The sequence below is a fragment of the Schistocerca piceifrons genome, chromosome 5 (genome assembly GCF_021461385.2).
Source record: "Schistocerca piceifrons isolate TAMUIC-IGC-003096 chromosome 5, iqSchPice1.1, whole genome shotgun sequence".
Taxonomy (NCBI): domain Eukaryota; kingdom Metazoa; phylum Arthropoda; class Insecta; order Orthoptera; family Acrididae; genus Schistocerca; species Schistocerca piceifrons.
This window is the reverse complement of record NC_060142.1, coordinates 61,870,858-61,881,262: the sequence shown is the minus strand read 5'-3', so window position 1 is coordinate 61,881,262 and position 10,405 is coordinate 61,870,858.

Sequence of the window (10,405 nt, the reverse complement as noted above, 5' to 3'; positions counted from 1 at the left end):
ATTACTCAATTAAAATAATTCAAAGTTGTGTCATTACCTTTAACGTAACTCAACTGTAAAATGTGATCCATGGAAAGCCTAAGATAATCAGATGATAAACACTATGTTAATAATTAATAGGAGTAATTATCGGAATAACAGAATAAGTAAACATTTATCTGCAGTGTGTAGAATTTACTATGCGTCGATAGCATTCAAACTATCAAGAATGAGCTAAGGTGTAAGCACCATTAATTGGAAACCCTCATCACAATAAAAATCGCAAAAGGAAGACTCCACTCTGTTTGAAAACGATAAATAGACACTTCCCAGAGTAATGGCGAATTTTTTCCACTTATGGCGGAGTATAGTGAACTACAAAAACGTCTCCTTCCACATGAGCTTTTAATGGGCAATGTGGTTGTGGGTTTATGGTCCAAAATTTCAAAATTTCTTCATGAAATTTTGGCAATTTTAGTTCGACCACAGTACATGTTTATAAGCCCACATTACTCCATAGCCATTCCCTTACTACTACTTCATAAAAAAAAAGAAACGTGTATTGCTGTCTCAGTTCACGCCACACTATTACCACACATACTGTATCACAATAAGAATGAACATTGCTCTTTCATATTACGCCACATTGTCTTCACACACAGAAGAGAACCGCACTTTTCAAAAGAACGCGTTTTAGCCTCATTTCTCAGTACATTATCTTCACACACAGCTACGCAGTAAAATATCTCTCTAGAGCCAACTTTAAAGTTTCAATTTGTCCAGTTATTCTCAGTTGTCTTGCTAACTGCAACTGTTAGCGAATCAGTAGTAAGTTTACGTAAATTACTCTTCTCACAAAAGCGTCTTCTCCTATTACAAATAAATTATATAGAGTCCTGTATAATTAATGGGAGTTTCCAAAATGTATCCATGTCACAGATTTGCAAAACATATTACATAAAATTAACGTAAAGATTATTGTTATTCGTAGAACCCAGATTGCACACTGCTGCCTAGCGGCGGCTGGGGGTAAACAGATTTGCAGTTACTTTGCTCTACTACAAGGTATCTTGAGCGTGTGCATTCTGTCATTCATGCATTTAACACTCGCACACACACACGACTAAATACAACATTGTCTCGGCCACACATGGCGCGGACGCTCATTTATACTCCGTAGTGTGGTGTGATTCATTGATGCAATTTACAGAAACAGATTGGGAAGAAAAGAAATTTGCTACAGTGTTTGTATTGATGCAGTAACTGCGTTTATTACCGTACAATGTCCTTGAGACATATGATGGAACAGACACTGTCTTTCACACATCTACAATTGCAAAAGTCATGGAAAGGATTCTGTTGTCTGTTTTCGGTCTGTTTCTTTTTCCAAGTTCCACTGACGGTTTTCTAATGAGCGATCTTTTAATTAGGATGTAGTTTTGTGCATGGAGCAATCGTCAGTTTATTTTGCTACAAAACAGCATAAACATGTGACAATGAAGTAGAAACAATATGAAGAATACATAACGTAGGTGCAATATACATAACGATAGACAAAAATGTTCTTTTTTTCCAACTTACCTGATTTGCACACACATGCCGACAACTGGTTAATGTGCTCATTATGGGGTGTGACCACTTCTGGCAGCAATAGAATCCTGACAACGACGGGGCATGCTGTCAATGATGCCATCAGTATCATGTTTGGGAAATAGCGCCCATTCCTTGCATAGCTGCTCACAAGTCTTGGAGAGTGATTGGTGGATGCAGACTGATGCAACCTGTATCCCTAGACATGCTCAATGGGAGTGAAATCGCGAAGGCGTATAGGCCGCGCCACGCATGCAATGTCCTCCGTTTCCAAGTAAACGTCATCCACCTGTGCTCTATGAAATCGAGCATTATCGTCCACCAGTACGAAGACTGGGCCCACACCGCCTCGCACAGCCGGCCGCGGTGGCCGACCGGTTCTAGGCGCTTCAGTCCGGAACCGCGCGACTGCTACGGTCGCAGGTTCGAATCCTGCTTTGGGCATGGATGTGTGTGCTGTCCTTAGGTTAGTTAGGTTTAAGTAGTTCTATGTTCTAGGGGACTGATGACCTGAAATTTTAAGTCCCATAGTGCTCAGAGCCATTTGAACCATCTGATAACGCACATGAGATCCCAAGATTTCGTCACGTTAGCAGTCAAACCTTGCCGATTCACTCGTGCAATTTCATGAAGAGGTGTTCGAGTGGTCAACATAATCCCTGCCCACTCCATTAGGGATCCCCCTCAGTATCGGTCTCTTTCTACAATTTAGAGTCCCGAAATCGTGTTCCACGTTCTCTCCACAAGTGAATCTGTCGAGACTCGCTCTCCATACTAAATCGGGACTCATCTCTGAAAAGAACGTTGGCCAACTGGTCGACCGTCCAGGTGGCTTGTTGAAGACTCCGCTTCATTCTGTGAAGACGCGCCAGAGGTACACATACAGCAGGTCTCCAACAATAAAGGCCAGTCTGCCGAAGCTTTCTGTACTCGGATTGCCCCGGTACGACGCGTCCAGTGGATGCTGCGAGGTCAGGTGCCAGCTGCCGTGCAGTAACAAGGCGGTACCGTCGTGCCCTTACAGCCAAATAAAGATCCTCGCTTTCTACTGTAACTTCACACGTGATCGGCCCTGCCCTGGTCTTCGGGATACAGTCTCGATCTCTATAAACTGCCATCGGGCCACATCTTCTTGCGACTGTCCTGTTTCCATTCTTCCTAGGGCCCTCCACCGCAGAGTTAGGCGTCTGTGCCGTACTGCTCCGTCTGTGACTGTGTATACAGCGGGTTGTGGGACTACCCGGCAAACACTACCCCGTTTCCAGAATGAAATTTTCACTCAAAATTGGTTCAAATGGCTCTGAGCACTATGGGACTTAACATCGTAGGTCATCAGTCCCTTAGAACTTAGAACTACTTAAACCTAACTAACCTAAGGACATCACACACATCCGTGCCCGAGGCAGGATTCGAACCTGCGACCGTAGCAGTCCCGCGGTTCCAGACTGCAGCGTCAGAACCGCACGGCCACCGCGGTCGGCGATTTTCACTCTGCAGCGGAGTGTGCGCTGATATGAAACTTCCTGGCAGATTAAAACTGTGTGCCCGACCGAGACTCGAACTCGGGACCTTTGCCTTTCGCGGGCAAGTGCTCTTCAATTTTGGACACCAGTGTGCACTTCACCATGCTCAAAGAGTGTGCATGTAGATGTAGATATGAGTCGTGCTTCGGTAGCTCAGATGGTAGAGCACTTGTCCGCGAAAGGCAAAGGTCCCGAGTTCGAGTCTCCATCCGGCACACAGTTTTAATCTGCCAGGAAGTTTCATATCAGCGCACACTCCGCTGCAGAGTGAAAATCTCATTCTGGAAACATCCGCCAGGCTGTGGCTAAGCCATGTCCCCGCAGTATCCTTTCTTTCAGGAGTGCTAGTCCTGCAAGGTTCGCGGGAGAGCTTCTGTAAAGTTTGGAAGGTAGGAGACGAGTTACTGGCAGAAGTATAGCTGTGAGGACCGGGCGAAGGTCGTACTTCGGTAGCTCAGATGGTAGAGCACTTGCCCGCGAAAGGCGAAGGTCCCGAGTTCGAGTCTCGGTCGAGCACACAGTTTTAATCTGCCAGGAAGTTTCACTACCCCGTTTGTTAGGCGCCCTGACGTCATCGTTGGTGTAGTTCTCCGTTGATCGGAATGCTATCTCCTGTGAAGAACACGATTTTACGCACATCTATTGACAGTTTGTACCATCATATCGTGAATTAGACTCAGGGCGGGGAGATAGAGGTTTGTTGCTTCAATTTTGGACACCAGTGTGCACTTCACCATGCTCAAAGAGTGTGCATGTAGATGCAGATATGTTCATGCTATTGTGCCATGTGGAGCTTCTAGCAGCTTTTTCGTGGCAATGCGGGGCTATGTCATTCTAATGTACTGAGCTCTATATTTTACATTTCTTGAAATGGAGACGTCATAGAATTCTCTTTTTGACATTTCCTTTAATCAGATACGAAATAACTTCCTTGCAGACTTGCTAAGAGATAGGAGACTCAAAGAGAGTTACCTCCTCAATGGAATCGTCCTACGTCAGGTGATGCGATCAGCGGAAATCAGAGAAACAAGTTAAATTACACCGGCTCAATCGGAAATCGAACTCCAAGTTTCGCTTCCGCCTGTGAGCACTGAGGCATTCTGTTCGGTTTCGCTGACTTGCAGACATTCCTTTGTTCTCGAGCACCGCTCCAGAGACTAGATAGCCGACGATTCCGTACTTCTCTTGACAACGTTCTACTCGTGGAGACATGATAAACAAATCTTTATATGTGTTTCTTGTTTTCAACGTGTGCTGTGGACTGTGAACTGTGTAAATGATGTATAATGTATGTGAATTTTTGCATAAAAGAAGAATAAGAAATCCTAAAGTCGCCAGACGAATGCAGCAGATCACACATACTACACAAACAATGCGCTTGGACCCACGGAGTCATTTCCCTAAAGACACGGTGTAGAAGATAAAGAAAAATGGTGACTCTTCCAAGCTGCAGATGGCATTTTATAACGAACAAAATCAGATTTCTTATATATGATCTTAACATTGGATCTACAAACGCTATATTCACATAAGATGTACGAAGCTTCGATCCAGTAATGAGAATGCCGCAGTAAGATTTGTTGCTCTGGTGTTCTTATCTCAGGAGTCATCACAGTTGCAGCCAGGTAGGATTCTCCTATGTAGGACTATTTATAGCGCCATAAGAAAGAAAAGCAAGTCATATTAATTTGAGCGGACTAACTGGTACAGGAAGCGACCGTTCTCTTAGATATCTGGTTTTCTGGTATCTATGCTCGGAGTTATGTCGTTGCACCAGCGCCTATAGAAATGAACGTTAAATGGAGATAACTAAAATATCTCAAGTCTCATGTCCTGTTGCAAGTATCATCCCGTACACGGCTTTATTTTGAAAGACGCATGACGGTTTGATAGATGACTTCTTCTCTGTGGTTGCCTGGCAATCCATCGACAAAGCGATCAGAGGTTCCTCTGTCCGTTTGAATGTAGATGATTACGTACAGTTCGATCTCCGCTACGTTCACTGGACGGCATTCTTGGATTAGAGACTGAGTATGGAATGGTTATGACCCAACGACACATGAAACTAATTAATTAAACAGCACAACGGATAACGCAAATACCAAGGTTGTAGAGTAGGGAGCGCAACTACGCACTGGGTGCTGTACTGATCTATATCATTTACTGTTACATACCTATCTCTCACTTTTAGATTAATTCTCACGTGTTTCACATACTTCTCACACGTAACTAAGCGCATGTAGAAGGAAACAAATCATACACTTGGGATTGTTACCAACAGAACATTACAGCGCTTTTATCAGACGGAAATGAAAATTAGAAGCATGAACACTTTATTACGAGAGACTATTACTTGGAGTTCGCTGATCATTATTATTATAACTGAGCTTCAAGACCAGGGCAAATGTGGATTGCGAGAACGAGATTTTCACTCTGCAGTGGAGTGTGCGCTGACATCAAACTTCCTGGCAGATTAAAACTGTGTGCCGGACCGAGACTCGAACTCGGGACCTTTGCCTTTCACGGGCAAGTGCTCTACCAACTGGAAGCTATTGTTTGGTTCTGACATGGTTTTTGTATGCCATGAAATTCTGTACCGAACGAACCGTAACATCCATAGAGAACTATTGCTGTTAAGCCTTTTCTTCTTTTTAACAAAAGGCAAAGGTCCAGAGTTCGAGTCTCGGTCCGGCATACAGTTTTAATCTGCCAGAATGTGGATTGGCTGTAGATTCGCATCGGGTAGACTAAGAATCCAAGCAGAATTACCACAGATAATCACGTAATTCATTCACGTTCACACCATAAAGAAAGCAAGCAACGATTTATTTAACCCCCTCCGACTGTTAAAACAAGTAGAGAACGAAGTTAGTAGTCTGCAACTGTCGCTGTTGGAAGTGCATGCAATTTCAACCATTTTGTTAAAAAGAAGAAAAGGCTTAACAGCAATAGTTCTCTATGGATGTTACGGTTCGTTCGGTACAGAATTTCATGGCATACAAAAACCATGTCAGAACCAAACAATAGCTTCAACATCATAGCAAAGTGATAGAACAAAGGCCAAGATGCTAAACACAAAGGATGATCATTTGAAAAGGGATTAAATTCATGAAAAAAATCTCCACAGAACACCGACATTATTAAGCAAATAGATTTACAAGGGCTCGAGCTAAACTCTAAACACGCGATATGTCGATTTGAATTCGCACAAAGCTGAGACTACCAATCTGTTCTCTAGCACAAAATTAACTAAAACGAACATATTACGTTAAAGTAAAGTCCCTCCCTACCTAAACTAATATCGAAACAGAACAGGTTGCACACCTCTACAAATTTAGACTAACATATCCAAATACCTGAGTCCACGTTGGAACGAGTGAGTCCTTTACCTAGCAAGCGACAGGATGTCTAATGTTAAACCTAGCCGAAAGGGTCCAACTTTCAAACAGCCATGACGGGAAAAGATGTCTGTTGATTTTGAACAACTATAGCTCATAATCGATAATGGAACAATGCCTTGCGTGGACGTGTAGGTGAAGGAGAATTGCCACATAGCTGGACATCCCAAAATAATCCCGCATTCAGGGCACATAAGCCTTGAGATGCGGTCGCTGGTGACCCAGTGGGACTTAACAGATTCAACACCACCCTCTCGAAAGGTGGTCTTGCTGGGAGATCAATATAAGGCAATTACAAGTTCTCATTCATTGTGATGGTTCTGCCATTGCTGTCCCATTGTTAACCATGTAGCCACTGCTTCTGGTCGTCCTCTGTGTAGGAGATAATTCCAGCGCCGTTGAATCCTCGGTCTTATCTGGTGCACTTCAGCACTATGATGTGCAATTGGGTCTCCTCTTATAGTGCCTTTCCTTTCGAATTATGTCCCAGTTCCCTCCAGGATACCTTACGTGGTGTTTCGTTCACAATATGCCATTTGTCTTTGCCTGTAACAGTGTCACTTACTCTTCAAGTAGCTGTTATGTTAGTCCGAAAATCTTAGTAAGCAGAGCACTCTAGTAAGATATGGTCCGTTGTACCAACCGCCTCACAACACACATACTGTCAGTCATTTCTTCACTTACGTAAATGTTCAGAGTATTGCTCATGACGTGTCAAGCAGTGACTCATGACTCTAGATGGCTCATAAGCAATCTCTGCTTGAAGTACGGAAATATGTTTGTTGTGTTTGTCGTAGTCTCTTTGCTACTTATGCACTTTCCATAATACGAGGGTTGGAACTTTAATTGTGGCAACTATTTATTTACAACTCGTACAAAATAGATACGTGTTTCAAAGTTTTACTGACGTTCAAAGTAGTCATCAGCATTGTGTATAACCGGTTGGCAGCAATGTGGAAGTCGGAGGATACTCTTAGCAGTGCCAGCTGTGTTGGCAGTTCGAGAGGCGCGGTCTATTGCCCGACGAATCTGTAGCAGTTCTGAAGCGAATGCCGTGAAATGTTTCCTTCAGTTTAGAAATCGAGGTGAACTCATGAGGGCGTAAGTCAGGGGAGTGCAGTACGTGGTATAGCACTTAGCAGCCCCATCATTCGAACAAATCAGTAACAGCTTGAACTATACGTGCTTGAGCATTTTCCTGCAAAATGATGGCCAGGTCCTGTAGAAAGTGTCATGACTTCTATGCTGTTCATTTTTGGAACATAACCTACGAGCAGTTTAGAGACAGAAGTGATGTCACTTTCTGCAGGACCTGACCATCATTTTGCAGGACAATGCTCAAGCACGTATAGTTCAAGCTGTGATTGATTTGTTTGACTGATGGGGCTGCTAAGTGCTATACCACCTATTGCTCTCCCCTGTCTTAAGCCCTCGTGAGTTCAACTCGATTTCTAAACTGAAGGAAACACTTCACGGCATTTGCTTCAGAACTACTACAAATTCGTCCGGCAATAGACCGCGCTGCTCGAACCGTCAACACAACTGGCACTGCTAAGCGTATCCAACGTCTCCCACATCGCTGGCAACGAGTTATACACAATGCTGGTGACTACTTTGAAGGCGAGTAAAACTTTGAAACACGTATCTATTTTGTACGAGTTGTAAATACATAGTTGCCACTATTAAAGTTCCACCCCTCGTATTAGTTCTAGTTTGGTGATTATTTCTCGACCAGTAATTTTTGTCACCTTGAGAAGATTTCTTTTTTGGAGCCAGTAAAGCGAACCTCTGTATCTGACAACAGTATCTACCGGACACACACACAGAATGACTAATAGCGCCTCTACCGATATAGTCCCAAAAGTTCACGTGAGCCTCAGCGCAGCACTGTGACAGCGTAATGACAGAGGGTAGGCGTCTGATATGGGATGGGTTCTCTGGAATTCCATTCTTGAAGTTTAACACGTTGTCCCGAACAATCGAGGACTCACTCTTATAGTAAGTAATATTGTCATATGATATGGAACTTGTTGTGTCTAGACTAGACACAATGAGAGGAAGCCGAAAGGCACGCGCTTAAACTCACGCAGGCTGGCGTGAGGTCTGAAACAGGATACGTAATGAATGCTATAAAGAAAAGTACGTAGCTTCTGGAATACTTAACTTTAATCCACATTTGTAGAACATCGCTCTTGGTGATACATTAATAGAATCTCAATATCAATTGAATACGGCGCCTTGCTAGGTCGTAGCAAATGTAGCTGAAGGCTATGCTAACTATCGTCTCGGCAAATGAGAGCGTAGTTGTCAGTGAACCATTGCTATGAACGTCGGCTGTACAACTGGGACGAGTGCCAGTACGTCTCTCTAGACCTGCCGTGTGGTGGCGCTCGGTCTGCTATCACTGACAGTGGCGACACGCGGGTCCGGCGTATACTAATGGACCGCGGCCGATTTAAAGGCTACCACCTAGCAAGTGTGGTGTCTGGCGGTGACACCACAGAACTATTTGATCGAAAGTATTCGGACATCGCTATGTAATGCGGAGTTGACCACTAGCTCAAAAATGTTCAAATGTGTGTGAAATCTTACGTGACTTAAATTCTAAGGTCATCAGTCCCTAAGCTTACACACTACTTAACCTAAATTATCCTAAGGACAAACACACACACCCATGCCCGAGGGAGGAATCGAACCTCCGCCGCACAGTCCATGACTGCAGCGCCTAAGTCCGCTCGGCTAATCCCGCGCGGCTGACTACTAGCTACTATGCGAGGCCGACTCGCCAGTATAAAACGAGACGGGGTGTACTGAGTCGTTAGTAGGGAAAGAGTAAACAGCAGCAAGCGGCGGCCAGGACAGCTCAGAGACTTCTAACGTGGACCGGTCATTGAATGTCACCTAAGTAACAAATCCATCACAGATTTTCCAGTCTTTCTAAAGCTGCCCAAGACGACTCATGGTGACGTGATTGTCAGTTGTGCTACGAGGGAAGAACCTCAAGTTAATAAGACCAGGAAGACGTCATGTACCGACTGACATGGACCTCTTGAAAACAGCAGAAGGAATCACCCACGAGTTCCAGAGGGTACCACCTAGTCTAGCTAGCCCAGTGACTGTTCACAGTGAGTCAAAAATATGGGGTGCAATAGTAGAGCAGCTCATTACAAGCCATACATTTCTACAGTCGTGCTAAGTGACGATTGAGATGGTGTAAAGAGAGACGTCTCTGGACTGTTGATGACGTAACACAGTGATTTAGAGCAAAGAATCACGCTATGCCGTGGGGCAATCCGATGGAAGTGTTTGGGTTTTGCGAATTCCTGGAGAACTTTACTTGAAATCAAATGTAGTGCCGACGGTGAAGCACGGAGGAGCCGAAGTTGCGGTATGAGCGTGTTTCTCGTGGTTAGGTTGCAGTTCCCGAATACTTCTTAAGAAAAGGCTAAATACGTAGGGATATGAATATACTTTACAGCACTGTGTACTGTGTACAGTATAAGTGCATAGTTAGTAATTTGTGTGGAGTTAGGAAAAATTATTTCATACTTTTTAATTCTATTTAAAAACTCGTATTACTAAAAATTAATTTTTATTCATATAATTATTTTCTTCTTTTCGGTCTTGTGTATGCGAAATTTTTCAGTTGATTTCAGACACTGATGAGATTACAGAGACATGTGGTAAATTTCTGGTTTATTTCAGTTTTTCTTCACCTGGCTTAGCCAGTATATTGCTTCCTCCTAAGTATGTATCGCGAAAAGACCCCGCGACTGGAACAGGAAAAGAGAAAAATTGCAGTGTACAAAAGAATAACCTCCGGCTGAGTGAAACCCAGCTCGCTGTGTTTGTCCACGAGACGCAGGAAGCAGTACATACTGGTGGTCAAGTAGATGACGTGTTCCTTGATGTCCA